At 45.9% G+C, this 27,388-nt stretch overlaps 5 non-coding genes and 36 pseudogenes across 5 annotated transcripts; all 41 read left to right on the top strand.

The window, feature by feature from the left end:
* The first annotated feature begins 5 nt into the window (after positions 1-5).
* Positions 6-124, top strand: LOC144182483 (5S ribosomal RNA; annotated as a pseudogene).
* A 56-nt stretch (positions 125-180) lies between these two features.
* Positions 181-299, top strand: LOC144191300 (5S ribosomal RNA; annotated as a pseudogene).
* Positions 300-355: 56 nt separating this feature from the next.
* On the top strand, positions 356-474 carry LOC144191070 (5S ribosomal RNA; annotated as a pseudogene).
* Positions 475-530: 56 nt separating this feature from the next.
* Positions 531-649, top strand: LOC144188862 (5S ribosomal RNA; annotated as a pseudogene).
* A 56-nt stretch (positions 650-705) lies between these two features.
* LOC144186356 (5S ribosomal RNA) lies at positions 706-834 on the top strand (annotated as a pseudogene).
* Positions 835-890: 56 nt separating this feature from the next.
* Positions 891-1,009, top strand: LOC144187921 (5S ribosomal RNA; annotated as a pseudogene).
* Positions 1,010-1,065: 56 nt separating this feature from the next.
* LOC144190277 (5S ribosomal RNA) lies at positions 1,066-1,184 on the top strand (annotated as a pseudogene).
* A 56-nt stretch (positions 1,185-1,240) lies between these two features.
* LOC144190404 (5S ribosomal RNA) lies at positions 1,241-1,359 on the top strand (annotated as a pseudogene).
* Positions 1,360-1,415: 56 nt separating this feature from the next.
* Positions 1,416-1,534, top strand: LOC144191016 (5S ribosomal RNA; annotated as a pseudogene).
* A 56-nt stretch (positions 1,535-1,590) lies between these two features.
* On the top strand, positions 1,591-1,709 carry LOC144183302 (5S ribosomal RNA; annotated as a pseudogene).
* Positions 1,710-1,765: 56 nt separating this feature from the next.
* Positions 1,766-1,884, top strand: LOC144187673 (5S ribosomal RNA; annotated as a pseudogene).
* A 56-nt stretch (positions 1,885-1,940) lies between these two features.
* On the top strand, positions 1,941-2,059 carry LOC144189070 (5S ribosomal RNA; annotated as a pseudogene).
* Positions 2,060-5,486: 3,427 nt separating this feature from the next.
* Positions 5,487-5,605, top strand: LOC144187903 (5S ribosomal RNA; annotated as a pseudogene).
* Positions 5,606-5,661: 56 nt separating this feature from the next.
* LOC144184806 (5S ribosomal RNA) lies at positions 5,662-5,780 on the top strand. Its single transcript, XR_013324790.1, has one exon. It is a non-coding gene; the product is annotated as a 5S ribosomal RNA (ribosomal RNA).
* Positions 5,781-5,836: 56 nt separating this feature from the next.
* Positions 5,837-5,955, top strand: LOC144185547 (5S ribosomal RNA; annotated as a pseudogene).
* Positions 5,956-6,011: 56 nt separating this feature from the next.
* LOC144185196 (5S ribosomal RNA) lies at positions 6,012-6,130 on the top strand (annotated as a pseudogene).
* Positions 6,131-6,186: 56 nt separating this feature from the next.
* On the top strand, positions 6,187-6,305 carry LOC144189302 (5S ribosomal RNA; annotated as a pseudogene).
* Positions 6,306-6,361: 56 nt separating this feature from the next.
* Positions 6,362-6,480, top strand: LOC144191288 (5S ribosomal RNA; annotated as a pseudogene).
* A 56-nt stretch (positions 6,481-6,536) lies between these two features.
* LOC144187917 (5S ribosomal RNA) lies at positions 6,537-6,655 on the top strand (annotated as a pseudogene).
* Positions 6,656-10,080: 3,425 nt separating this feature from the next.
* LOC144191115 (5S ribosomal RNA) lies at positions 10,081-10,199 on the top strand (annotated as a pseudogene).
* A 56-nt stretch (positions 10,200-10,255) lies between these two features.
* Positions 10,256-10,374, top strand: LOC144184688 (5S ribosomal RNA). The gene has a single exon (XR_013324789.1). It is a non-coding gene; the product is annotated as a 5S ribosomal RNA (ribosomal RNA).
* Positions 10,375-10,430: 56 nt separating this feature from the next.
* LOC144183493 (5S ribosomal RNA) lies at positions 10,431-10,549 on the top strand (annotated as a pseudogene).
* Positions 10,550-10,605: 56 nt separating this feature from the next.
* LOC144188657 (5S ribosomal RNA) lies at positions 10,606-10,724 on the top strand (annotated as a pseudogene).
* A 56-nt stretch (positions 10,725-10,780) lies between these two features.
* On the top strand, positions 10,781-10,899 carry LOC144182003 (5S ribosomal RNA; annotated as a pseudogene).
* A 3,427-nt stretch (positions 10,900-14,326) lies between these two features.
* LOC144191407 (5S ribosomal RNA) lies at positions 14,327-14,445 on the top strand (annotated as a pseudogene).
* A 56-nt stretch (positions 14,446-14,501) lies between these two features.
* On the top strand, positions 14,502-14,620 carry LOC144184570 (5S ribosomal RNA). Its single transcript, XR_013324786.1, has one exon. It is a non-coding gene; the product is annotated as a 5S ribosomal RNA (ribosomal RNA).
* Positions 14,621-14,676: 56 nt separating this feature from the next.
* LOC144183492 (5S ribosomal RNA) lies at positions 14,677-14,795 on the top strand (annotated as a pseudogene).
* A 56-nt stretch (positions 14,796-14,851) lies between these two features.
* On the top strand, positions 14,852-14,970 carry LOC144185184 (5S ribosomal RNA; annotated as a pseudogene).
* A 56-nt stretch (positions 14,971-15,026) lies between these two features.
* Positions 15,027-15,145, top strand: LOC144189301 (5S ribosomal RNA; annotated as a pseudogene).
* A 56-nt stretch (positions 15,146-15,201) lies between these two features.
* Positions 15,202-15,320, top strand: LOC144191376 (5S ribosomal RNA; annotated as a pseudogene).
* A 3,425-nt stretch (positions 15,321-18,745) lies between these two features.
* Positions 18,746-18,864, top strand: LOC144184451 (5S ribosomal RNA). Its single transcript, XR_013324784.1, has one exon. It is a non-coding gene; the product is annotated as a 5S ribosomal RNA (ribosomal RNA).
* A 56-nt stretch (positions 18,865-18,920) lies between these two features.
* LOC144183491 (5S ribosomal RNA) lies at positions 18,921-19,039 on the top strand (annotated as a pseudogene).
* Positions 19,040-19,095: 56 nt separating this feature from the next.
* Positions 19,096-19,214, top strand: LOC144185172 (5S ribosomal RNA; annotated as a pseudogene).
* A 56-nt stretch (positions 19,215-19,270) lies between these two features.
* LOC144189299 (5S ribosomal RNA) lies at positions 19,271-19,389 on the top strand (annotated as a pseudogene).
* A 56-nt stretch (positions 19,390-19,445) lies between these two features.
* Positions 19,446-19,564, top strand: LOC144188998 (5S ribosomal RNA; annotated as a pseudogene).
* Positions 19,565-19,620: 56 nt separating this feature from the next.
* Positions 19,621-19,739, top strand: LOC144181968 (5S ribosomal RNA; annotated as a pseudogene).
* Positions 19,740-23,190: 3,451 nt separating this feature from the next.
* LOC144184361 (5S ribosomal RNA) lies at positions 23,191-23,309 on the top strand (annotated as a pseudogene).
* A 56-nt stretch (positions 23,310-23,365) lies between these two features.
* LOC144185161 (5S ribosomal RNA) lies at positions 23,366-23,484 on the top strand (annotated as a pseudogene).
* Positions 23,485-23,540: 56 nt separating this feature from the next.
* LOC144181783 (5S ribosomal RNA) lies at positions 23,541-23,659 on the top strand (annotated as a pseudogene).
* A 3,425-nt stretch (positions 23,660-27,084) lies between these two features.
* Positions 27,085-27,203, top strand: LOC144189114 (5S ribosomal RNA; annotated as a pseudogene).
* Positions 27,204-27,259: 56 nt separating this feature from the next.
* On the top strand, positions 27,260-27,378 carry LOC144184337 (5S ribosomal RNA). Its single transcript, XR_013324777.1, has one exon. It is a non-coding gene; the product is annotated as a 5S ribosomal RNA (ribosomal RNA).
* Positions 27,379-27,388: the final 10 nt, after the last annotated feature.

The following is a 27,388-nucleotide window of genomic DNA, read 5'->3' as shown; positions in this document are numbered from 1 at the left end:
GTACCGCTCACGGCCATACCACCCTGAAAAGGCCCGATCTCGTCCGATCTCGGAAGCCACGCATGGTTCGGCCTGTTTAGTACCTGATTGGGAGACCGCTTGGGAATACCAGGGGCTGTGAGCATCATACCCCGCATCTTTTTCGAGATTTCATGGGTGTCCATCTGCTAGTGCAGTACCGCTCACGGCCATACCACCCTGAAAAGGCCCGATCTCGTCCGATCTCGGAAGCCAAGCATGGTTCGGCCTGGTTAGTACCTGATTGGGAGACCGCTTGGGAATACCAGGTGCTGTGAGCATCATACCCCGCATCTTTTTCGACATTTCATGGGTGTCCATCTGCTAGTGCAGTACCGCTCACGGCCATACCACCCTGAAAAGGCCCGATCTCGTCCGATCTCGGAAGCCACGCATGGTTCGGCCTGTTTAGTACCTGATTGGGAGACCGCTTGGGAATACCAGGTGCTGTGAGCATCATACCCCGCATCTTTTGCGACATTTCATGGGTGTCCATCTGCTAGTGCAGTACCGCTCACGGCCATACCACCCTGAAAAGGCCCGATCTCGTCCGATCTCGGCAGCCAAGCATGGTTCGGCCTGTTTAGTACCTGATTGGGAGACCGCTTGGGAATACCAGGTGCTGTGAGCATCATACCCCGCATCTTTTTCGACATTTCATGGGTGTCCATCTGCAAGAGCAGTACCGCTCACGGCCATACCACCCTGATAAGGCCCGATCTCGCCCGATCTCGTCCGATCTCGGCAGCCAAGCATGGGTCGGCCTGGTTAGTACCTGATTGGGAGACCGCTTGGGAATACCAGGTGCGGTGAGCATCATACCCCGCATCTTTTTCGACATTTCATGGGTGTCCATCTGCAAGAGCAGTACTGCTCACGGCCATACCACCCTGAAAAGGCCCGATCTCGTCCGGTCTCGGAAGCCAAGCATGGTTCGGCCTGGTTAGTACCTGATTGGGAGACCGCTTGGGAATACCAGGTGCTGTGAGCATCATACCCCGCATCTTTTTCGACATTTCATGGGTGTCCATCTGCTAGTGCAGTACCGCTCACGGCCATACCACCCTGAAAAGGCCCGATCTCGTCCGATCTCGGAAGCCAAGCATGGGTCGGCCTGGTTAGTACCTGATTGGGAGACCGCTTGGGAATACCAGGTGCGGTGAGCATCATACCCCGCATCTTTTTCGACATTTCATGGGTGTCCATCTGCAAGAGCAGTACTGCTTACGGCCATACCACCCTGAAAAGGCCCAATCTCGTCCGATCTCGGAAGACAAGCATGGTTTGGCCTGGTTAGTACCTGATTGGGAGACCGCTTGGGAATACCAGGTGCTGTGAGCATCATACCCCGCATCTTTTTCGACATTTCATGGGTGTCCATCTGCAAGAGCAGTACTGCTCACGGCCATACCACCCTGAAAAGGCCCGATCTCGTCCAATCTCGGAAGCCAAGCATGGTTCGGCCTGGTTAGTACCAGATTGGGAGATCGCTTGGGAATACCAGGTGCTGTGAGCATCATACCCCGCATCTTTTTCGACATTTCATGGGTGTCCATCTGCAAGTGCAGTACTGCTCACGGCCATACCACCCTGAAAAGGCCCGATCTCGTCCGATCTCGGCAGCCAAGCATGGTCCGGCCTGTTTAGTACCTGATTGGGAAACCGCTTGGGAATACCAGGTGCTGAGAGCATCATACCCCGCATCTTTTTCGACATTTCATGGGTGTCCATCTGCAAGAGCAGTACCGCTCACGGCCATACCACCCTGAAAAGGCCCGATCTCGTCCGATCTCGGAAGCCAAGCATGGTTCGGCCTGTTTAGTACCTGATTGGGAGACCGCTTGGGAATACCAGGTGCTGTGAGCAGCATACCCCGCATCTTTTTCGACATTTCATGGGTGTCCATCTGCAAAAGCAGTACCGCTCACGGCCATACCACCCTGAAAAGGCCCGATCTCGTCCGATCTCGGAAGCCAAGCATTGTTCGGCCTGGTTAGTACCTGATTGGGAGACCGCTTGGGAATACCAGGTGCTGTGAGCATCATACCCCGCATCTTTTTCGACATTTCATGGGTGATCTATCTGAAATCCAGATCAAATTCTGGATTTCAGATAGATCAGTTGTCATCATGCACCTTTTACCAAGACTGGACCTATAGTAGGACTTAGATGGAGAGCTATCTTAAAAAGAACATGTCCTCATTACTTGGGGGAGAAACAAAGGATCCAAAATCACTCAGAGCTGTCAGGAGTGGTTGGATTGCCTTTCCTGGCATGACGTCACGATAACTATCAGCTGTCACTAATTACGTGATTAGATTATTTTTGGTATTTAAGCATTATGATTTTCTGTGGACGCGGTTGGATCGACTGGTTAAGTTCTGGTTTCGTTTCCTGTTAATCCTCGTAGTAATTGCTGTTTCCATTGACGCCACGCCGCATGTTCAGTTCGTTTGTAATGAGTGGTCAAGCCAAGTTGTTTAAGTTATGTTACCCCGTTTATTAAATCAACCAACAAGAGCTACAGATCTGCCTCACCTTTCCAATTACTTCGGCGACTCTGCATCTGGGTTCAACTTACCCTACGATCGCGTCGCACTACGCGGCGAAATCGTAACAGCACGATCCAACCATTATGGACCCAGCGGAGCGCCACCCACGCTCGCGCCGACGCACTCGGCGACGCAAACCATCCACCTCGAAGACACCGGACTGCTTGGAATGTATAAGAAACCCCTCAGAATCGTTTAGGAATTTTGTAATGGACACACCGTGGTGCGGGGCTCTCAGGCACATCATTTCTAGAGATGAGCCACAGCTGGTAGAAGAGTTAGAGCCGCAGCGTACTCATACGCCCCACCACTGCTATGCACGTCGCCCTGGGAAGCCTTTACCGTTTCATCATGATGCCCAGGTGCGTACAACCACCAGAGAGCGCCCAAGTTATCTTATGCCTATGCCCAGAGGAATTGATTCACCATGGAGGGAGCCTGAAGATTCTGGTGAGGAGGACACCCGTTGAGGAAGTTCCCCACGGCCAGCAGCGTGGCCAGGATCTTCTTGAAGGTCCGGTTGCCGGCCAGCTGCTCCATGCCCAACTTCAGGTCAAACAGGGGCTCGGCGATCTCCTGCTCGAGTGCCTCATAGTTGAGTTTGAAAGACCACAGCTGCAGGCGGGGGGTCAAGGCGCTGACGGAAGCCAGGCCCGAGAGGAATTCCTCGGCCGTCCCCAGGGGAACGTCGGGATTGGCCGAGCGAGCCTCGCGGATCTTCTGCTTCTCCTCCTCTGTGGGCGTCATGCTCAGGATCTTCTCCACACCCTCCTTGTTGATGGCAAAGTCGTCAAAGTTGAGGATGGCGCTCTTGATGACGTGAACGGCGGGCAGGACCGTCATCCCGATGTTGATGGCGGTGCTCCGCTTGGAGTCCAGAACCAGGATCTCGGACTTTTTGCTCTCTGGCGCTTTCTTGGCCCATGGCGTCTCTTTGGCCCTGGACTCAAAGAGGTGCTCCAGCTTCCCCATGTCCACTTGGACCTTGTCCAGTGACGCCAAAAATAATCTAATCACGTAATTAGTGACAGCTGATAGTTATCGTGACGTCATGCCAGGAAAGGCAATCCAACCTCTCCTGACAAGAGCATCAAATAAAGACAATTTGTCGGTCTTTCGGGAACAGATTTTCTTGAAAAATAACCCTTTCGCTATGATTTCTAGAATTTTACTGACATAATGCAAGTGCATTCGCAGCTAGCCCTCAGAGATAAAATGAGTTGGATTTCCATCTCCAACAATACCAGCCGATATGTTATTTGAGGTTCTTGATCTGAATGAATTAAATGACCTCCGGTATGCAGTACAACTGTAGAGCAATTACTTTAAATTATGTTCATTCTTTTGTCCCCCGCCTGGTGCCCGTAGATAGCTGGGATAGGCCTTAGCACCCCCCGTGACCCTTGTGAGGATAAGCGGTTGAGAGAATGAATGAATGAAAGAATACTAAACAATGTCTTTCACATGACGATCATTTATACTAAACAATTACTATTAGTTTAAGCATGTGAAACTATGATAAAATATGATTTGGATTTTACAGCATGTTTTCGTAACCTGTTTTATGTTTATTTATATAAACAATAGACACCTTGTAAAGCATTGCTGTTGCTTCACATGTATTTCTTAGGGGCCTAACATTCAACCACATCTAAGCAGCAGTACTTGTAGACTTGCATTCTGTGAAGCGCAAAGTGTCCTTCTGTTCTAAAGAGACAGAACAGCAAGAAAAGGACTCTGTGCAACCTTCTTTACTCTGTAACAGCGGGATGATGCTTTTTGTGTAGAAAGGATGGAGTACAAAGTGTAAGCGAAGGAGTGGAAAGTACTGCAGACAATGTATGACTGTTTTTTTCTATTTTTTTTCCGTGCAGTTGAGGAGTGTAGTTTGCAAGATCCAGCATGCCAGTACTATTGAATGCTGGGTATTTTGCTGAGCCTTCTTTAAAAATTACTTCTCTTATCATGTAAAAGTAGTGATATCTGAACAGACAGAAGAATAGTCAGTCATTTTCTTCTTAAAAAAATAAAAATAAAATACTTGTGGTTGCTAGAGTTATACAGTAAAAAAGGGGTGTGTGCATGTGGTGGTGGAGCAATATAATTTTAGTTTCAGTGAAATGAAAAATCTACAATAGTGTTCCAATAAATTGGTGGTTATTGAAGTGCTATACCAATTGAATGTAATTTCTGGTAAAATTCTGTAGCTCCAGTGTTTAACCATAAATCCTATGTGATTTTTTGTTTTACAGTATAAAATGTGAAAACACTTATAAATCCCATTTAAATTCAGTGAATTCATTTAGTTGTGCTGCCACTACAACATTGCACCCAATCAGTTAGTCTTTAATTGAATCTGATTACCAGTCGATTTGAATTGAATGACTTGACCCCGCTGAGATATTTTCTCTAAAAGAATAATGGAGTTGCTTATTTGACTATTTAGTATTGTTATTTTGTTATCTTTTTGCATTTGGTGCTTTTTTTAAACATCTACTACTTTACATTATAATTGCTTGATCTGAGGTAGTTGGGTTGTAAAGGTTTAAATCAAAATTCAAAGTACGGTAATACACATATATACACACGATGCAACAGATGTGCAGTCCATTTGCAGCGTCCAGAAGTAAAACAACATGTGAAAATTGAGTGTATAGAGTGCAAAAAGTCTTACTGCAATCAAGCTGACTTTACTCCTTTGTTATTATTGCTGACTCAAAGACAAATACCAATTTGGCCTGAAATGCACAAAAGTAAAACATAGCTGTATATATTCCTGCCTTTTCCCCCCTCTTTTATAACCTGAATATTCCAACTGACTTTGAATAATGTCAAATCCCAATTGATTTGGGTAGCAGGTGTAGAAGGTCGAATTAATACTTTAGCTCATGGGTGTCCATCTGCAAGAGCAGTACCGCTCACGGCCATACCACCCTGAAAAGGCCTGATCTCGTCCGATCTCGGAAGCCAAGCATGGTTCGGCCTGGTTAGTACCTGACTGGGAGACCGCTTGGGAATACCAGGTGCTGTGAGCATCATACCCCGCATCTTTTTCGACATTTCATGGGTGTCCATCTGCTAGTGCAGTACCGCTCACGGCCATACCACCCTGAAAAGGCCCGATCTCGTCCGATCTTGGAAGCCAAGCATGGTTGGGCCTGGTTAGTACCTGGTTGGGAGACCGCTTGGGAATACCAGGTGCTGTGAGCATCATACCCCGCATCTTTTTCGACATTTCATGGGTGTCCATCTGCAAAAGCAGTACCGCTCACGGCCATACCACCCTGAAAAGGCCCGATCTCGCCCGTTCTCGGAAGCCAAGCATGGTTAGACTTGTTTAGTACCAGATTGGGAGACCGCTTGGGAATACCAGGTGCTGTGAGAACCATGCCCCGCATCTTTTTCGACATTTCATGGGTGTCCATCTGCTAGTGCAGTACCGTTCACGGCCATACCACCCTGAAAAGGCCCGATCTCGTCCGATCTCGGAAGCCAAGCATGGTTCGGCCTGGTTAGTACCTGATTGGGAGACCGCTTGGGAATACCAGGTGCTGTGAGCATCATACCCCGCATCTTTTTCGACATTTCATGGGTGTCCATCTGCAAGAGCAGTACCGCTCACGGCCATACCACCCTGAAAAGGCCCGATCTCCTCCGATCTCGGAAGCCAAGCATGGTTCGGCCTGTTTAGTACCTGATTGGGAGACCGCTTGGGAATACCAGGTGCTGTGAGCAGCATACCCCGCATCTTTTTCGACATTTCATGGGTGTCCATCTGCAAAGGCAGTACCGCTCACGGCCATACCACCCTGAAAAGGCCCGATCTCGTCCGATCTCGGAAGCCAAGCATGGTTCGGCCTGGTTAGTACCTGATTGGGAGACCGCTTGGGAATACCAGGTGCTGTGAGCATCATACCCCGCATCTTTTTCGACATTTCATGGGTGTCCATCTGCTAGTGCAGTACCGCTCACGGCCATACCACCCTGAAAAGGCCCGATCTCGTTCGATCTCGGAAGCCAAGCATGGTGCGGCCTGGTTAGTACCTGATTGGGAGACCGCTTGGGAATACCAGGTGCTGTGAGCATCATACCCCGCATCTTTTTCGACATTTCATGGGTGATCTATCTGAAATCCAGATCAAATTCTGGATTTCAGATAGATCAGTTGTCATCATGCACCTTTTACCAAGACTGGACCTATAGTAGGACTTAGATGGAGAGCTATCTTAAAAAGAACATGTCCTCATTACTTGGGGGAGAAACAAAGGATCCAAAATCACTCAGAGCTGTCAGGAGTGGTTGGATTGCCTTTCCTGGCATGACGTCACGATAACTATCAGCTGTCACTAATTACGTGATTAGATTATTTTTGGTATTTAAGCATTATGATTTTCTGTGGACGCGGTTGGATCGACTGGTTAAGTTCTGGTTTCGTTTCCTGTTAATCCTCGTAGTAATTGCTGTTTCCATTGACGCCACGCCGCATGTTCAGTTCGTTTGTAATGAGTGGTCAAGCCAAGTTGTTTAAGTTATGTTACCCCGTTTATTAAATCAACCAACAAGAGCTACAGATCTGCCTCACCTTTCCAATTACTTCGGCGACTCTGCATCTGGGTTCAACTTACCCTACGATCGCGTCGCACTACGCGGCGAAATCGTAACAGCACGATCCAACCATTATGGACCCAGCGGAGCGCCACCCACGCTCGCGCCGACGCACTCGGCGACGCAAACCATCCACCTCGAAGACACCGGACTGCTTGGAATGTATAAGAAACCCCTCAGAATCGTTTAGGAATTTTGTAATGGACACACCGTGGTGCGGGGCTCTCAGGCACATCATTTCTAGAGATGAGCCACAGCTGGTAGAAGAGTTAGAGCCGCAGCGTACTCATACGCCCCACCACTGCTATGCACGTCGCCCTGGGAAGCCTTTACCGTTTCATCATGATGCCCAGGTGCGTACAACCACCAGAGAGCGCCCAAGTTATCTTATGCCTATGCCCAGAGGAATTGATTCACCATGGAGGGAGCCTGAAGATTCTGGTGAGGAGGACACCCGTTGAGGAAGTTCCCCACGGCCAGCAGCGTGGCCAGGATCTTCTTGAAGGTCCGGTTGCCGGCCAGCTGCTCCATGCCCAACTTCAGGTCAAACAGGGGCTCGGCGATCTCCTGCTCGAGTGCCTCATAGTTGAGTTTGAAAGACCACAGCTGCAGGCGGGGGGTCAAGGCGCTGACGGAAGCCAGGCCCGAGAGGAATTCCTCGGCCGTCCCCAGGGGAACGTCGGGATTGGCCGAGCGAGCCTCGCGGATCTTCTGCTTCTCCTCCTCTGTGGGCGTCATGCTCAGGATCTTCTCCACACCCTCCTTGTTGATGGCAAAGTCGTCAAAGTTGAGGATGGCGCTCTTGATGACGTGAACGGCGGGCAGGACCGTCATCCCGATGTTGATGGCGGTGCTCCGCTTGGAGTCCAGAACCAGGATCTCGGACTTTTTGCTCTCTGGCGCTTTCTTGGCCCATGGCGTCTCTTTGGCCCTGGACTCAAAGAGGTGCTCCAGCTTCCCCATGTCCACTTGGACCTTGTCCAGTGACGCCAAAAATAATCTAATCACGTAATTAGTGACAGCTGATAGTTATCGTGACGTCATGCCAGGAAAGGCAATCCAACCTCTCCTGACAAGAGCATCAAATAAAGACAATTTGTCGGTCTTTCGGGAACAGATTTTCTTGAAAAATAACCCTTTCGCTATGATTTCTAGAATTTTACTGACATAATGCAAGTGCATTCGCAGCTAGCCCTCAGAGATAAAATGAGTTGGATTTCCATCTCCAACAATACCAGCCGATATGTTATTTGAGGTTCTTGATCTGAATGAATTAAATGGCCTCCGGTATGCAGTACAACTGTAGAGCAATTACTTTAAATTATGTTCATTCTTTTGTCCCCCGCCTGGTGCCCGTAGATAGCTGGGATAGGCCTTAGCACCCCCCGTGACCCTTGTGAGGATAAGCGGTTGAGAGAATGAATGAATGAAAGAATACTAAACAATGTCTTTCACATGACGATCATTTATACTAAACAATTACTATTAGTTTAAGCATGTGAAACTATGATAAAATATGATTTGGATTTTACAGCATGTTTTCGTAACCTGTTTTATGTTTATTTATATAAACAATAGACACCTTGTAAAGCATTGCTGTTGCTTCACATGTATTTCTTAGGGGCCTAACATTCAACCACATCTAAGCAGCAGTACTTGTAGACTTGCATTCTGTGAAGCGCAAAGTGTCCTTCTGTTCTAAAGAGACAGAACAGCAAGAAAAGGACTCTGTGCAACCTTCTTTACTCTAACAGCGGGATGATGCTTTTTGTGTAGAAAGGATGGAGTACAAAGTGTAAGCGAATGAGTGGAAAGTACTGCAGACAATGTATGACTGTTTTTTTCTATTTTTTTTCCGTGCAGTTGAGGAGTGTAGTTTGCAAGATCCAGCATGCCAGTACTATTGAATGCTGGGTATTTTGCTGAGCCTTCTTTAAAAATTACTTCTCTTATCATGTAAAAGTAGTGATATCTGAACAGACAGAAGAATAGTCAGTCATTTTCTTCTTAAAAAAATAAAAATAAAATACTTGTGGTTGCTAGAGTTATACAGTAAAAAAGGGGTGTGTGCATGTGGTGGTGGAGCAATATAATTTTAGTTTCAGTGAAATGAAAAATCTACAATAGTGTTCCAATAAATTGGTGGTTATTGAAGTGCTATACCAATTGAATGTAATTTCTGGTAAAATTCTGTAGCTCCAGTGTTTAACCATAAATCCTATGTGATTTTTTGTTTTACAGTATAAAATGTGAAAACACTTATAAATCCCATTTAAATTCAGTGAATTCATTTAGTTGTGCTGCCACTACAACATTGCACCCAATCAGTTAGTCTTTAATTGAATCTGATTACCAGTCGATTTGAATTGAATGACTTGACCCCGCTGAGATATTTTCTCTAAAAGAATAATGGAGTTGCTTATTTGACTATTTAGTATTGTTATTTTGTTATCTTTTTGCATTTGGTGCTTTTTTTAAACATCTACTACTTTACATTATAATTGCTTGATCTGAGGTAGTTGGGTTGTAAAGGTTTAAATCAAAATTCAAAGTACGGTAATACACATATATACACACGATGCAACAGATGTGCAGTCCATTTGCAGCGTCCAGAAGTAAAACAACATGTGAAAATTGAGTGTATAGAGTGCAAAAAGTCTTACTGCAATCAAGCTGACTTTACTCCTTTGTTATTATTGCTGACTCAAAGACAAATACCAATTTGCCCTGAAATGCACAAAAGTAAAACATAGCTGTATATATTCCTGCCTTTTCCCCCCTCTTTTATAACCTGAATAATCCAACTGACTTTGAATAATGTCAAATCCCAATTGATTTGGGTAGCAGGTGTAGAAGGTCGAATTAATACTTTAGCTCATGGGTGTCCATCTGCAAGAGCAGTACCGCTCACGGCCATACCACCCTGAAAAGGCCTGATCTCGTCCGATCTCGGAAGCCAAGCATGGTTCGGCCTGGTTAGTACCTGACTGGGAGACCGCTTGGGAATACCAGGTGCTGGGAGCATCATGCCCCGCATCTTTTTCGACATTTCATGGGTGTCCATCTGCTAGTGCAGTACCGCTCACGGCCATACCACCCTGAAAAGGCCCGATCTCGTCCGATCTTGGAAGCCAAGCATGGTTGGGCCTGGTTAGTACCTGGTTGGGAGACCGCTTGGGAATACCAGGTGCTGTGAGCATCATACCCCGCATCTTTTTCGACATTTCATGGGTGTCCATCTGCAAAAGCAGTACCGCTCACGGCCATACCACCCTGAAAAGGCCCGATCTCGCCCGATCTCGGAAGCCAAGCATGGTTAGACTTGTTTAGTACCAGATTGGGAGACCGCTTGGGAATACCAGGTGCTGTGAGAACCATGCCCCGCATCTTTTTCGACATTTCATGGGTGTCCATCTGCTAGTGCAGTACCGTTCACGGCCATACCACCCTGAAAAGGCCTGATCTCGTCCGATCTCGGAAGCCAAGCATGGTTCGGCCTGGTTAGTACCTGATTGGGAGACCGCTTGGGAATACCAGGTGCTGTGAGCATCATACCCCGCATCTTTTTCGACATTTCATGGGTGTCCATCTGCTAGTGCAGTACCGCTCACGGCCATACCACCCTGAAAACGCCCGATCTCGTTCGATCTCGGAAGCCAAGCATGGTGCGGCCTGGTTAGTACCTGATTGGAAGACCGCTTGGGAATACCAGGTGCTGTGAGCATCATACCCCGCATCTTTTTCGACATTTCATGGGTGATCTATCTGAAATCCAGATCAAATTCTGGATTTCAGATAGATCAGTTGTCATCATGCACCTTTTACCAAGACTGGACCTATAGTAGGACTTAGATGGAGAGCTATCTTAAAAAGAACATGTCCTCATTACTTGGGGGAGAAACAAAGGATCCAAAATCACTCAGAGCTGTCAGGAGTGGTTGGATTGCCTTTCCTGGCATGACGTCACGATAACTATCAGCTGTCACTAATTACGTGATTAGATTATTTTTGGTATTTAAGCATTATGATTTTCTGTGGACGCGGTTGGATCGACTGGTTAAGTTCTGGTTTCGTTTCCTGTTAATCCTCGTAGTAATTGCTGTTTCCATTGACGCCACGCCGCATGTTCAGTTCGTTTGTAATGAGTGGTCAAGCCAAGTTGTTTAAGTTATGTTACCCCGTTTATTAAATCAACCAACAAGAGCTACAGATCTGCCTCACCTTTCCAATTACTTCGGCGACTCTGCATCTGGGTTCAACTTACCCTACGATCGCGTCGCACTACGCGGCGAAATCGTAACAGCACGATCCAACCATTATGGACCCAGCGGAGCGCCACCCACGCTCGCGCCGACGCACTCGGCGACGCAAACCATCCACCTCGAAGACACCGGACTGCTTGGAATGTATAAGAAACCCCTCAGAATCGTTTAGGAATTTTGTAATGGACACACCGTGGTGCGGGGCTCTCAGGCACATCATTTCTAGAGATGAGCCACAGCTGGTAGAAGAGTTAGAGCCGCAGCGTACTCATACGCCCCACCACTGCTATGCACGTCGCCCTGGGAAGCCTTTACCGTTTCATCATGATGCCCAGGTGCGTACAACCACCAGAGAGTGCCCAAGTTATCTTATGCCTATGCCCAGAGGAATTGATTCACCATGGAGGGAGCCTGAAGATTCTGGTGAGGAGGACACCCGTTGAGGAAGTTCCCCACGGCCAGCAGCGTGGCCAGGATCTTCTTGAAGGTCCGGTTGCCGGCCAGCTGCTCCATGCCCAACTTCAGGTCAAACAGGGGCTCGGCGATCTCCTGCTCGAGTGCCTCATAGTTGAGTTTGAAAGACCACAGCTGCAGGCGGGGGGTCAAGGCGCTGACGGAAGCCAGGCCCGAGAGGAATTCCTCGGCCGTCCCCAGGGGAACGTCGGGATTGGCCGAGCGAGCCTCGCGGATCTTCTGCTTCTCCTCCTCTGTGGGTGTCATGCTCAGGATCTTCTCCACACCCTCCTTGTTGATGGCAAAGTCGTCAAAGTTGAGGATGGCGCTCTTGATGACGTGAACGGCGGGCAGGACCGTCATCCCGATGTTGATGGCGGTGCTCCGCTTGGAGTCCAGAACCAGGATCTCGGACTTTTTGCTCTCTGGCGCTTTCTTGGCCCATGGCGTCTCTTTGGCCCTGGACTCAAAGAGGTGCTCCAGCTTCCCCATGTCCACTTGGACCTTGTCCAGTGACGCCAAAAATAATCTAATCACGTAATTAGTGACAGCTGATAGTTATCGTGACGTCATGCCAGGAAAGGCAATCCAACCTCTCCTGACAAGAGCATCAAATAAAGACAATTTGTCGGTCTTTCGGGAACAGATTTTCTTGAAAAATAACCCTTTCGCTATGATTTCTAGAATTTTACTGACATAATGCAAGTGCATTCGCAGCTAGCCCTCAGAGATAAAATGAGTTGGATTTCCATCTCCAACAATACCAGCCGATATGTTATTTGAGGTTCTTGATCTGAATGAATAAAATGGCCTCCGGTATGCAGTACAACTGTAGAGCAATTACTTTAAATTATGTTCATTCTTTTGTCCCCCGCCTGGTGCCCGTAGATAGCTGGGATAGGCCTTAGCACCCCCCGTGACCCTTGTGAGGATAAGCGGTTGAGAGAATGAATGAATGAAAGAATACTAAACAATGTCTTTCACATGACGATCATTTATACTAAACAATTACTATTAGTTTAAGCATGTGAAACTATGATAAAATATGATTTGGATTTTACAGCATGTTTTCGTAACCTGTTTTATGTTTATTTATATAAACAATAGACACCTTGTAAAGCATTGCTGTTGCTTCACATGTATTTCTTAGGGGCCTAACATTCAACCACATCTAAGCAGCAGTACTTGTAGACTTGCATTCTGTGAAGCGCAAAGTGTCCTTCTGTTCTAAAGAGACAGAACAGCAAGAAAAGGACTCTGTGCAACCTTCTTTACTCTGTAACAGCGGGATGATGCTTTTTGTGTAGAAAGGATGGAGTACAAAGTGTAAGCGAATGAGTGGAAAGTACTGCAGACAATGTATGACTGTTTTTTTCTATTTTTTTTCCGTGCAGTTGAGGAGTGTAGTTTGCAAGATCCAGCATGCCAGTACTATTGAATGCTGGGTATTTTGCTGAGCCTTCTTTAAAAATTACTTCTCTTATCATGTAAAAGTAGTGATATCTGAACAGACAGAAGAATAGTCAGTCATTTTCTTCTTAAAAAAATAAAAATAAAATACTTGTGGTTGCTAGAGTTATACAGTAAAAAAGGGGTGTGTGCATGTGGTGGTGGAGCAATATAATTTTAGTTTCAGTGAAATGAAAAATCTACAATAGTGTTCCAATAAATTGGTGGTTATTGAAGTGCTATACCAATTGAATGTAATTTCTGGTAAAATTCTGTAGCTCCAGTGTTTAACCATAAATCCTATGTGATTTTTTGTTTTACAGTATAAAATGTGAAAACACTTATAAATCCCATTTAAATTCAGTGAATTCATTTAGTTGTGCTACCACTACAACATTGCACCCAATCAGTTAGTCTTTAATTGAATCTGATTACCAGTCGATTTGAATTGAATGACTTGACCCCGCTGAGATATTTTCTCTAAAAGAATAATGGAGTTGCTTATTTGACTATTTAGTATTGTTATTTTGTTATCTTTTTGCATTTGGTGCTTTTTTTAAACATCTACTACTTTACATTATAATTGCTTGATCTGAGGTAGTTGGGTTGTAAAGGTTTAAATCAAAATTCAAAGTACGGTAATACACATATATACACACGATGCAACAGATGTGCAGTCCATTTGCAGCGTCCAGAAGTAAAACAACATGTGAAAATTGAGTGTATAGAGTGCAAAAAGTCTTACTGCAATCAAGCTGACTTTACTCCTTTGTTATTATTGCTGACTCAAAGACAAATACCAATTTGGCCTGAAATGCACAAAAGTAAAACATAGCTGTATATATTCCTGCCTTTTCCCCCCTCTTTTATAACCTGAATAATCCAACTGACTTTGAATAATGTCAAATCCCAATTGATTTGGGTAGCAGGTGTAGAAGGTCGAATTAATACTTTAGCTCATGGGTGTCCATCTGCAAGAGCAGTACCGCTCACGGCCATACCACCCTGAAAAGGCCTGATCTCGTCTGATCTCGGAAGCCAAGCATGGTTCGGCCTGGTTAGTACCTGATTGGGAGACCGCTTGGGAATACCAGGTGCTGGGAGCATCATGCCCCGCATCTTTTTCGACATTTCATGGGTGTCCATCTGCTAGTGCAGTACCGCTCACGGCCATACCACCCTGAAAAGGCCCGATCTCGTCCGATCTTGGAAGCCAAGCATGGTTGGGCCTGGTTAGTACCTGGTTGGGAGACCGCTTGGGAATACCAGGTGCTGTGAGCATCATACCCCGCATCTTTTTCGACATTTCATGGGTGTCCATCTGCAAAAGCAGTACCGCTCACGGCCATACCACCCTGAAAAGGCCCGATCTCGCCCGATCTCGGAAGCCAAGCATGGTTAGACTTGTTTAGTACCAGATTGGGAGACCGCTTGGGAATACCAGGTGCTGTGAGAACCATGCCCCGCATCTTTTTCGACATTTCATGGGTGTCCATCTGCTAGTGCAGTACCGTTCACGGCCATACCACCCTGAAAAGGCCCGATCTCGTCCGATCTCGGAAGCCAAGCATGGTTCGGCCTGGTTAGTACCTGATTGGGAGACCGCTTGGGAATACCAGGTGCTGTGAGCATCATACCCCGCATCTTTTTCGACATTTCATGGGTGTCCATCTGCAAGAGCAGTACCGCTCACGGCCATACCACCCTGAAAAGGCCCGATCTCCTCCGATCTCGGAAGCCAAGCATGGTTCGGCCTGTTTAGTACCTGATTGGGAGACCGCTTGGGAATACCAGGTGCTGTGAGCAGCATACCCCGCATCTTTTTCGACATTTCATGGGTGTCCATCTGCAGGAGCAGTACCGCTCACGGCCATACCACCCTGAAAAGGCCCGATCTCGGTCGATCTCGGAAGCCAAGCATGGTACGGCCTGGTTAGTACCTGATTGGGAGACCGCTTGGGAATACCAGGTGTTGTGAGCATCATACCCCGCATCTTTTTCGACATTTCATGGGTGATCTATCTGAAATCCAGATCAAATTCTGGATTTCAGATAGATCAGTTGTCATCATGCACCTTTTACCAAGACTGGACCTATAGTAGGACTTAGATGGAGAGCTATCTTAAAAAGAACATGTCCTCATTACTTGGGGGAGAAACAAAGGATCCAAAATCACTCAGAGCTGTCAGGAGTGGTTGGATTGCCTTTCCTGGCATGACGTCACGATAACTATCAGCTGTCACTAATTACGTGATTAGATTATTTTTGGTATTTAAGCATTATGATTTTCTGTGGACGCGGTTGGATCGACTGGTTAAGTTCTGGTTTCGTTTCCTGTTAATCCTCGTAGTAATTGCTGTTTCCATTGACGCCACGCCGCATGTTCAGTTCGTTTGTAATGAGTGGTCAAGCCAAGTTGTTTAAGTTATGTAACCCCGTTTATTAAATCAACCAACAAGAGCTACAGATCTGCCTCACCTTTCCAATTACTTCGGCGACTCTGCATCTGGGTTCAACTTACCCTACGATCGCGTCGCACTACGCGGCGAAATCGTAACAGCACGATCCAACCATTATGGACCCAGCGGAGCGCCACCCACGCTCGCGCCGACGCACTCGGCGACGCAAACCATCCACCTCGAAGACACCGGACTGCTTGGAATGTATAAGAAACCCCTCAGAATCGTTTAGGAATTTTGTAATGGACACACCGTGGTGCGGGGCTCTCAGGCACATCATTTCTAGAGATGAGCCACAGCTGGTAGAAGAGTTAGAGCCGCAGCGTACTCATACGCCCCACCACTGCTATGCACGTCGCCCTGGGAAGCCTTTACCGTTTCATCATGATGCCCAGGTGCGTACAACCACCAGAGAGCGCCCAAGTTATCTTATGCCTATGCCCAGAGGAATTGATTCACCATGGAGGGAGCCTGAAGATTCTGGTGAGGAGGACACCCGTTGAGGAAGTTCCCCACGGCCAGCAGCGTGGCCAGGATCTTCTTGAAGGTCCGGTTGCCGGCCAGCTGCTCCATGCCCAACTTCAGGTCAAACAGGGGCTCGGCGATCTCCTGCTCGAGTGCCTCATAGTTGAGTTTGAAAGACCACAGCTGCAGGCGGGGGGTCAAGGCGCTGACGGAAGCCAGGCCCGAGAGGAATTCCTCGGCCGTCCCCAGGGGAACGTCGGGATTGGCCGAGCGAGCCTCGCGGATCTTCTGCTTCTCCTCCTCTGTGGGCGTCATGCTCAGGATCTTCTCCACACCCTCCTTGTTGATGGCAAAGTCGTCAAAGTTGAGGATGGCGCTCTTGATGACGTGAACGGCGGGCAGGACCGTCATCCCGATGTTGATGGCGGTGCTCCGCTTGGAGTCCAGAACCAGGATCTCGGACTTTTTGCTCTCTGGCGCTTTCTTGGCCCATGGCGTCTCTTTGGCCCTGGACTCAAAGAGGTGCTCCAGCTTCCCCATGTCCACTTGGACCTTGTCCAGTGACGCCAAAAATAATCTAATCACGTAATTAGTGACAGCTGATAGTTATCGTGACGTCATGCCAGGAAAGGCAATCCAACCTCTCCTGACAAGAGCATCAAATAAAGACAATTTGTCGGTCTTTCGGGAACAGATTTTCTTGAAAAATAACCCTTTCGCTATGATTTCTAGAATTTTACTGACATAATGCAAGTGCATTCGCAGCTAGCCCTCAGAGATAAAATGAGTTGGATTTCCATCTCCAACAATACCAGCCGATATGTTATTTGAGGTTCTTGATCTGAATGAATTAAATGACCTCCGGTATGCAGTACAACTGTAGAGCAATTACTTTAAATTATGTTCATTCTTTTGTCCCCCGCCTGGTGCCCGTAGATAGCTGGGATAGGCCTTAGCACCCCCCGTGACCCTTGTGAGGATAAGCGGTTGAGAGAATGAATGAATGAAAGAATACTAAACAATGTCTTTCACATGACGATCATTTATACTAAACAATTACTATTAGTTTAAGCATGTGAAACTATGATAAAATATGATTTGGATTTTACAGCATGTTTTCGTAACCTGTTTTATGTTTATTTATATAAACAATAGACACCTTGTAAAGCATTGCTGTTGCTTCACATGTATTTCTTAGGGGCCTAACATTCAACCACATCTAAGCAGCAGTACTTGTAGACTTGCATTCTGTGAAGCGCAAAGTGTCCTTCTGTTCTAAAGAGACAGAACAGCAAGAAAAGGACTCTGTGCAACCTTCTTTACTCTGTAACAGCGGGATGATGCTTTTTGTGTAGAAAGGATGGAGTACAAAGTGTAAGCGAATGAGTGGAAAGTACTGCAGACAATGTATGACTGTTTTTTTCTATTTTTTTTCCGTGCAGTTGAGGAGTGTAGTTTGCAAGATCCAGCATGCCAGTACTATTGAATGCTGGGTATTTTGCTGAGCCTTCTTTAAAAATTACTTCTCTTATCATGTAAAAGTAGTGATATCTGAACAGACAGAAGAATAGTCAGTCATTTTCTTCTTAAAAAAATAAAAATAAAATACTTGTGGTTGCTAGAGTTATACAGTAAAAAAGGGGTGTGTGCATGTGGTGGTGGAGCAATATAATTTTAGTTTCAGTGAAATGAAAAATCTACAATAGTGTTCCAATAAATTGGTGGTTATTGAAGTGCTATACCAATTGAATGTAATTTCTGGTAAAATTCTGTAGCTCCAGTGTTTAACCATAAATCCTATGTGATTTTTTGTTTTACAGTATAAAATGTGAAAACACTTATAAATCCCATTTAAATTCAGTGAATTCATTTAGTTGTGCTGCCACTACAACATTGCACCCAATCAGTTAGTCTTTAATTGAATCTGATTACCAGTCGATTTGAATTGAATGACTTGACCCCGCTGAGATATTTTCTCTAAAAGAATAATGGAGTTGCTTATTTGACTATTTAGTATTGTTATTTTGTTATCTTTTTGCATTTGGTGCTTTTTTTAAACATCTACTACTTTACATTATAATTGCTTGATCTGAGGTAGTTGGGTTGTAAAGGTTTAAATCAAAATTCAAAGTACGGTAATACACATACACACACGATGCAACAGATGTGCAGTCCATTTGCAGCGTCCAGAAGTAAAACAACATGTGAAAATTGAGTGTATAGAGTGCAAAAAGTCTTACTGCAATCAAGCTGACTTTACTCCTTTGTTATTATTGCTGACTCAAAGACAAATACCAATTTGGCCTGAAATGCACAAAAGTAAAACATAGCTGTATATATTCCTGCCTTTTCCCCCCTCTTTTATAACCTGAATATTCCAACTGACTTTGAATAATGTCAAATCCCAATTGATTTGGGTAGCAGGTGTAGAAGGTCGAATTAATACTTTAGCTCATGGGTGTCCATCTGCAAGAGCAGTTCCGCTCACGGCCATACCACCCTGAAAAGGCCCGATCTCGTCCGATCTTGGAAGCCAAGCATGGTTGGGCCTGGTTAGTACCTGGTTGGGAGACCGCTTGGGAATACCAGGTGCTGTGAGCATCATACCCCGCATCTTTTTCGACATTTCATGGGTGTCCATCTGCAAAAGCAGTACCGCTCACGGCCATACCACCCTGAAAAGGCCCGATCTCGCCCGATCTCGGAAGCCAAGCATGGTTAGACTTGTTTAGTACCAGATTGGGAGACCGCTTGGGAATACCAGGTGCTGTGAGAACCATGCCCCGCATCTTTTTCGACATTTCATGGGTGTCCATCTGCTAGTGCAGTACCGTTCACGGCCATACCACCCTGAAAAGGCCCGATCTCGTCCGATCTCGGAAGCCAAGCATGGTTCGGCCTGGTTAGTACCTGATTGGGAGACCGCTTGGGAATACCAGGTGCTGTGAGCATCATACCCCGCATCTTTTTCGACATTTCATGGGTGTCCATCTGCAAGAGCAGCACCGCTCACGGCCATACCACCCTGAAAAGGCCCGATCTCCTCCGATCTCGGAAGCCAAGCATGGTTCGGCCTGTTTAGTACCTGATTGGGAGACCGCTTGGGAATACCAGGTGCTGTGAGCAGCATACCCCGCATCTTTTTCGACATTTCATGGGTGTCCATCTGCAAAAGCAATATCGCTCACGGCCATACCACCCTGAAAAGGCCCGATCTCGTCCGATCTCGGAAGCCAAGCATGGTTCGGCCTGGTTAGTACCTGATTGGGAGACCGCTTGGGAATACCAGGTGCAGTGAGCATCATACCCCGCATCTTTTTCGACATTTCATGGGTGTCCATCTGCTGGAGCAGTACCGCTCACGGCCATACCACCCTGAAAAGGCCCGATCTCGTTCGATCTCGGAAGCCAAGCATGGTATGGCCTGGTTAGTACCTGATTGGGAGACCGCTTGGGAATACCAGGTGCTGTGAGCATCATACCCCGCATCTTTTTCGACATTTCATGGGTGATCTATCTGAAATCCAGATCAAATTCTGGATTTCAGATAGATCAGTTGTCATCATGCACCTTTTACCAAGACTGGACCTATAGTAGGACTTAGATGGAGAGCTATCTTAAAAAGAACATGTCCTCATTACTTGGGGGAGAAACAATGGATCCAAAATCACTCAGAGCTGTCAGGAGTGGTTGGATTGCCTTTCCTGGCATGACGTCACGATAACTATCAGCTGTCACTAATTACGTGATTAGATTATTTTTGGTATTTAAGCATTATGATTTTCTGTGGACGCGGTTGGATCGACTGGTTAAGTTCTGGTTTCGTTTCCTGTTAATCCTCGTAGTAATTGCTGTTTCCATTGACGCCACGCCGCATGTTCAGTTCGTTTGTAATGAGTGGTCAAGCCAAGTTGTTTAAGTTATGTTACCCCGTTTATTAAATCAACCAACAAGAGCTACAGATCTGCCTCACCTTTCCAATTACTTCGGCGACTCTGCATCTGGGTTCAACTTACCCTACGATCGCGTCGCACTACGCGGCGAAATCGTAACAGCACGATCCAACCATTATGGACCCAGCGGAGCGCCACCCACGCTCGCGCCGACGCACTCGGCGACGCAAACCATCCACCTCGAAGACACCGGACTGCTTGGAATGTATAAGAAACCCCTCAGAATCGTTTAGGAATTTTGTAATGGACACACCGTGGTGCGGGGCTCTCAGGCACATCATTTCTAGAGATGAGCCACAGCTGGTAGAAGAGTTAGAGCCACAGCTGGTAGAAGAGTTAGAGCCGCAGCGTACTCATACGCCCCACCACTGCTATGCACGTCGCCCTGGGAAGCCTTTACCGTTTCATCATGATGCCCAGGTGCGTACAACCACCAGAGAGCGCCCAAGTTATCTTATGCCTATGCCCAGAGGAATTGATTCACCATGGAGGGAGCCTGAAGATTCTGGTGAGGAGGACACCCGTTGAGGAAGTTCCCCACGGCCAGCAGCGTGGCCAGGATCTTCTTGAAGGTCCGGTTGCCGGCCAGCTGCTCCATGCCCAACTTCAGGTCAAACAGGGGCTCGGCGATCTCCTGCTCGAGTGCCTCATAGTTGAGTTTGAAAGACCACAGCTGCAGGCGGGGGGTCAAGGCGCTGACGGAAGCCAGGCCCGAGAGGAATTCCTCGGCCGTCCCCAGGGGAACGTCGGGATTGGCCGAGCGAGCCTCGCGGATCTTCTGCTTCTCCTCCTCTGTGGGCGTCATGCTCAGGATCTTCTCCACACCCTCCTTGTTGATGGCAAAGTCGTCAAAGTTGAGGATGGCGCTCTTGATGACGTGAACGGCGGGCAGGACCGTCATCCCGATGTTGATGGCGGTGCTCCGCTTGGAGTCCAGAACCAGGATCTCGGACTTTTTGCTCTCTGGCGCTTTCTTGGCCCATGGCGTCTCGTTGGCCCTGGACTCAAAGAGGTGCTCCAGCTTCCCCATGTCCACTTGGACCTTGTCCAGTGACGCCAAAAATAATCTAATCACGTAATTAGTGACAGCTGATAGTTATCGTGACGTCATGCCAGGAAAGGCAATCCAACCTCTCCTGACAAGAGCATCAAATAAAGACAATTTGTCGGTCTTTCGGGAACAGATTTTCTTGAAAAATAACCCTTTCGCTATGATTTCTAGAATTTTACTGACATAATGCAAGTGCATTCGCAGCTAGCCCTCAGAGATAAAATGAGTTGGATTTCCATCTCCAACAATACCAGCCGATATGTTATTTGAGGTTCTTGATCTGAATGAATTAAATGACCTCCGGTATGCAGTACAACTGTAGAGCAATTACTTTAAATTATGTTCATTCTTTTGTCCCCCGCCTGGTGCCCGTAGATAGCTGGGATAGGCCTTAGCACCCCCCGTGACCCTTGTGAGGATAAGCGGTTGAGAGAATGAATGAATGAAAGAATACTAAACAATGTCTTTCACATGACGATCATTTATACTAAACAATTACTATTAGTTTAAGCATGTGAAACTATGATAAAATATGATTTGGATTTTACAGCATGTTTTCGTAACCTGTTTTATGTTTATTTATATAAACAATAGACACCTTGTAAAGCATTGCTGTTGCTTCACATGTATTTCTTAGGGGCCTAACATTCAACCACATCTAAGCAGCAGTACTTGTAGACTTGCATTCTGTGAAGCGCAAAGTGTCCTTCTGTTCTAAAGAGACAGAACAGCAAGAAAAGGACTCTGTGCAACCTTCTTTACTCTGTAACAGCGGGATGATGCTTTTTGTGTAGAAAGGATGGAGTACAAAGTGTAAGCGAATGAGTGGAAAGTACTGCAGACAATGTATGACTGTTTTTTTCTATTTTTTTTCCGTGCAGTTGAGGAGTGTAGTTTGCAAGATCCAGCATGCCAGTACTATTGAATGCTGGGTATTTTGCTGAGCCTTCTTTAAAAATTACTTCTCTTATCATGTAAAAGTAGTGATATCTGAACAGACAGAAGAATAGTCAGTCATTTTCTTCTTAAAAAAATAAAAATAAAATACTTGTGGTTGCTAGAGTTATACAGTAAAAAAGGGGTGTGTGCATGTGGTGGTGGAGCAATATAATTTTAGTTTCAGTGAAATGAAAAATCTACAATAGTGTTCCAATAAATTGGTGGTTATTGAAGTGCTATACCAATTGAATGTAATTTCTGGTAAAATTCTGTAGCTCCAGTGTTTAACCATAAATCCTATGTGATTTTTTGTTTTACAGTATAAAATGTGAAAACACTTATAAATCCCATTTAAATTCAGTGAATTCATTTAGTTGTGCTGCCACTACAACATTGCACCCAATCAGTTAGTCTTTAATTGAATCTGATTACCAGTCGATTTGAATTGAATGACTTGACCCCGCTGAGATATTTTCTCTAAAAGAATAATGGAGTTGCTTATTTGACTATTTAGTATTGTTATTTTGTTATCTTTTTGCATTTGGTGCTTTTTTTAAACATCTACTACTTTACATTATAATTGCTTGATCTGAGGTAGTTGGGTTGTAAAGGTTTAAATCAAAATTCAAAGTACGGTAATACACATATATACACACGATGCAACAGATGTGCAGTCCATTTGCAGCGTCCAGAAGTAAAACAACATGTGAAAATTGAGTGTATAGAGTGCAAAATGTCTTACTGCAATCAAGCTGACTTTACTCCTTTGTTATTATTGCTGACTCAAAGACAAATACCAATTTGGCCTGAAATGCACAAAAGTAAAACATAGCTGTATATATTCCTGCCTTTTCCCCCCTCTTTTATAACCTGAATATTCCAACTGACTTTGAATAATGTCAAATCCCAATTGATTTGGGTAGCAGGTGTAGAAGGTCGAATTAATACTTTAGCTCATGGGTGTCCATCTGCAAGAGCAGTACCGCTTACGGCCATACCACCCTGAAAAGGCCCGATCTCGCCCGATCTCGGAAGCCAAGCATGGTTAGACTTGTTTAGTACCAGATTGGGAGACCGCTTGGGAATACCAGGTGCTGTGAGAACCATACCCCGCATCTTTTTCGACATTTCATGGGTGTCCATCTGCTAGTGCAGTACCGTTCACGGCCATACCACCCTGAAAAGGCCCGATCTCGTCCGATCTCGGAAGCCAAGCATGGTTCGGCCTGGTTAGTACCTGATTGGGAGACCGCTTGGGAATACCAGGTGCTGTGAGCATCATACCCCGCATCTTTTTCGACATTTCATGGGTGTCCATCTGCAAAAGCAGTACCGCTCACGGCCATACCACCCTGAAAAGGCCCGATCTCATTCGATCTCGGAAGCCAAGCATGGTACGGCCTGGTTAGTACCTGATTGGGAGACCGCTTGGGAATACCAGGTGCTGTGAGCATCATACCCCGCATCTTTTTCGACATTTCATGGGTGATCTATCTGAAATCCAGATCAAATTCTGGATTTCAGATAGATCAGTTGTCATCATGCACCTTTTACCAAGACTGGACCTATAGTAGGACTTAGATGGAGAGCTATCTTAAAAAGAACATGTCCTCATTACTTGGGGGAGAAACAAAGGATCCAAAATCACTCAGAGCTGTCAGGAGTGGTTGGATTGCCTTTCCTGGCATGACGTCACGATAACTATCAGCTGTCACTAATTACGTGATTAGATTATTTTTGGTATTTAAGCATTATGATTTTCTGTGGACGCGGTTGGATCGACTGGTTAAGTTCTGGTTTCGTTTCCTGTTAATCCTCGTAGTAATTGCTGTTTCCATTGACGCCACGCCGCATGTTCAGTTCGTTTGTAATGAGTGGTCAAGCCAAGTTGTTTAAGTTATGTTACCCCGTTTATTAAATCAACCAACAAGAGCTACAGAAATGCCTCACCTTTCCAATTACTTCGGCGACTCTGCATCTGGGTTCAACTTACCCTACGATCGCGTCGCACTACGCGGCGAAATCGTAACAGCACGATCCAACCATTATGGACCCAGCGGAGCGCCACCCACGCTCGCGCCGACGCACTCGGCGACGCAAACCATCCACCTCGAAGACACCGGACTGCTTGGAATGTATAAGAAACCCCTCAGAATCGTTTAGGAATTTTGTAATGGACACACCGTGGTGCGGGGCTCTCAGGCACATCATTTCTAGAGATGAGCCACAGCTGGTAGAAGAGTTAGAGCCGCAGCGTACTCATACGCCCCACCACTGCTATGCACGTCGCCCTGGGAAGCCTTTACCGTTTCATCATGATGCCCAGGTGCGTACAACCACCAGAGAGCGCCCAAGTTATCTTATGCCTATGCCCAGAGGAATTGATTCACCATGGAGGGAGCCTGAAGATTCTGGTGAGGAGGACACCCGTTGAGGAAGTTCCCCACGGCCAGCAGCGTGGCCAGGATCTTCTTGAAGGTCCGGTTGCCGGCCAGCTGCTCCATGCCCAACTTCAGGTCAAACAGGGGCTCGGCGATCTCCTGCTCGAGTGCCTCATAGTTGAGTTTGAAAGACCACAGCTGCAGGCGGGGGGTCAAGGCGCTGACGGAAGCCAGGCCCGAGAGGAATTCCTCGGCCGTCCCCAGGGGAACGTCGGGATTGGCCGAGCGAGCCTCGCGGATCTTCTGCTTCTCCTCCTCTGTGGGCGTCATGCTCAGGATCTTCTCCACACCCTCCTTGTTGATGGCAAAGTGGTCAAAGTTGAGGATGGCGCTCTTGATGACGTGAACGGCGGGCAGGACCGTCATCCCGATGTTGATGGCGGTGCTCCGCTTGGAGTCCAGAACCAGGATCTCGGACTTTTTGCTCTCTGGCGCTTTCTTGGCCCATGGCGTCTCTTTGGCCCTGGACTCAAAGAGGTGCTCCAGCTTCCCCATGTCCACTTGGACCTTGTCCAGTGACGCCAAAAATAATCTAATCACGTAATTAGTGACAGCTGATAGTTATCGTGACGTCATGCCAGGAAAGGCAATCCAACCTCTCCTGACAAGAGCATCAAATAAAGACAATTTGTCGGTCTTTCGGGAACAGATTTTCTTGAAAAATAACCCTTTCGCTATGATTTCTAGAATTTTACTGACATAATGCAAGTGCATTCGCAGCTAGCCCTCAGAGATAAAATGAGTTGGATTTCCATCTCCAACAATACCAGCCGATATGTTATTTGAGGTTCTTGATCTGAATGAATTAAATGACCTCCGGTATGCAGTACAACTGTAGAGCAATTACTTTAAATTATGTTCATTCTTTTGTCCCCCGCCTGGTGCCCGTAGATAGCTGGGATAGGCCTTAGCACCCCCCGTGACCCTTGTGAGGATAAGCGGTTGAGAGAATGAATGAATGAAAGAATACTAAACAATGTCTTTCACATGACGATCATTTATACTAAACAATTACTATTAGTTTAAGCATGTGAAACTATGATAAAATATGATTTGGATTTTACAGCATGTTTTCGTAACCTGTTTTATGTTTATTTATATAAACAATAGACACCTTGTAAAGCATTGCTGTTGCTTCACATGTATTTCTTAGGGGCCTAACATTCAACCACATCTAAGCAGCAGTACTTGTAGACTTGCATTCTGTGAAGCGCAAAGTGTCCTTCTGTTCTAAAGAGACAGAACAGCAAGAAAAGGACTCTGTGCAACCTTCTTTACTCTGTAACAGCGGGATGATGCTTTTTGTGTAGAAAGGATGGAGTACAAAGTGTAAGCGAATGAGTGGAAAGTACTGCAGACAATGTATGACTGTTTTTTTCTATTTTTTTTCCGTGCAGTTGAGGAGTGTAGTTTGCAAGATCCAGCATGCCAGTACTATTGAATGCTGGGTATTTTGCTGAGCCTTCTTTAAAAATTACTTCTCTTATCATGTAAAAGTAGTGATATCTGAACAGACAGAAGAATAGTCAGTCATTTTCTTCTTAAAAAAATAAAAATAAAATACTTGTGGTTGCTAGAGTTATACAGTAAAAAAGGGGTGTGTGCATGTGGTGGTGGAGCAATATAATTTTAGTTTCAGTGAAATGAAAAATCTACAATAGTGTTCCAATAAATTGGTGGTTATTGAAGTGCTATACCAATTGAATGTAATTTCTGGTAAAATTCTGTAGCTCCAGTGTTTAACCATAAATCCTATGGGATTTTTTGTTTTACAGTATAAAATGTGAAAACACTTATAAATCCCATTTAAATTCAGTGAATTCATTTAATTGTGCTGCCACTACAACATTGCACCCAATCAGTTAGTCTTTAATTGAATCTGATTACCAGTCGATTTGAATTGAATGACTTGACCCCGCTGAGATATTTTCTCTAAAAGAATAATGGAGTTGCTTATTTGACTATTTAGTATTGTTATTTTGTTATCTTTTTGCATTTGGTGCTTTTTTTAAACATCTACTACTTTACATTATAATTGCTTGATCTGAGGTAGTTGGGTTGTAAAGGTTTAAATCAAAATTCAAAGTACGGTAATACACATACACACACGATGCAACAGATGTGCAGTCCATTTGCAGCGTCCAGAAGTAAAACAACATGTGAAAATTGAGTGTATAGAGTGCAAAAAGTCTTACTGCAATCAAGCTGACTTTACTCCTTTGTTATTATTGCTGACTCAAAGACAAATACCAATTTGGCCTGAAATGCACAAAAGTAAAACATAGCTGTATATATTCCTGCCTTTTCCCCCCTCTTTTATAACCTGAATATTCCAACTGACTTTGAATAATGTCAAATCCCAATTGATTTGGGTAGCAGGTGTAGAAGGTCGAATTAATACTTTAGCTCATGGGTGTCCATCTGCAAGAGCAGTACCGCTCACGGCCATACCACCCTGAAAAGGCCTGATCTCGTCCGATCTCGGAAGCCAAGCATGGTTCGGCCTGGTTAGTACCTGATTGGGAAACCGCTTGGGAATACCAGGTGCTGTGAGCATCATACCCAGCATCTTTTTCGACATTTCATGGGTGTCCATCTGCTAGTGCAGTACCGCTCACGGCCATACCACCCTGAAAAGGCCCGATCTCGTCCGATCTTGGAAGCCAAGCATGGTTGGGCCTGGTTAGTACCTGGTTGGGAGACCGCTTGGGAATACCAGGTGCTGTGAGCATCATACCCCG

The sequence above is a fragment of the Stigmatopora nigra genome, unplaced genomic scaffold, assembly GCF_051989575.1.
Source record: "Stigmatopora nigra isolate UIUO_SnigA unplaced genomic scaffold, RoL_Snig_1.1 HiC_scaffold_24, whole genome shotgun sequence".
Classification (NCBI taxonomy): Eukaryota; Metazoa; Chordata; class Actinopteri; order Syngnathiformes; family Syngnathidae; genus Stigmatopora; species Stigmatopora nigra.
This window is presented reverse-complemented; position numbering and strand designations above follow the sequence as displayed.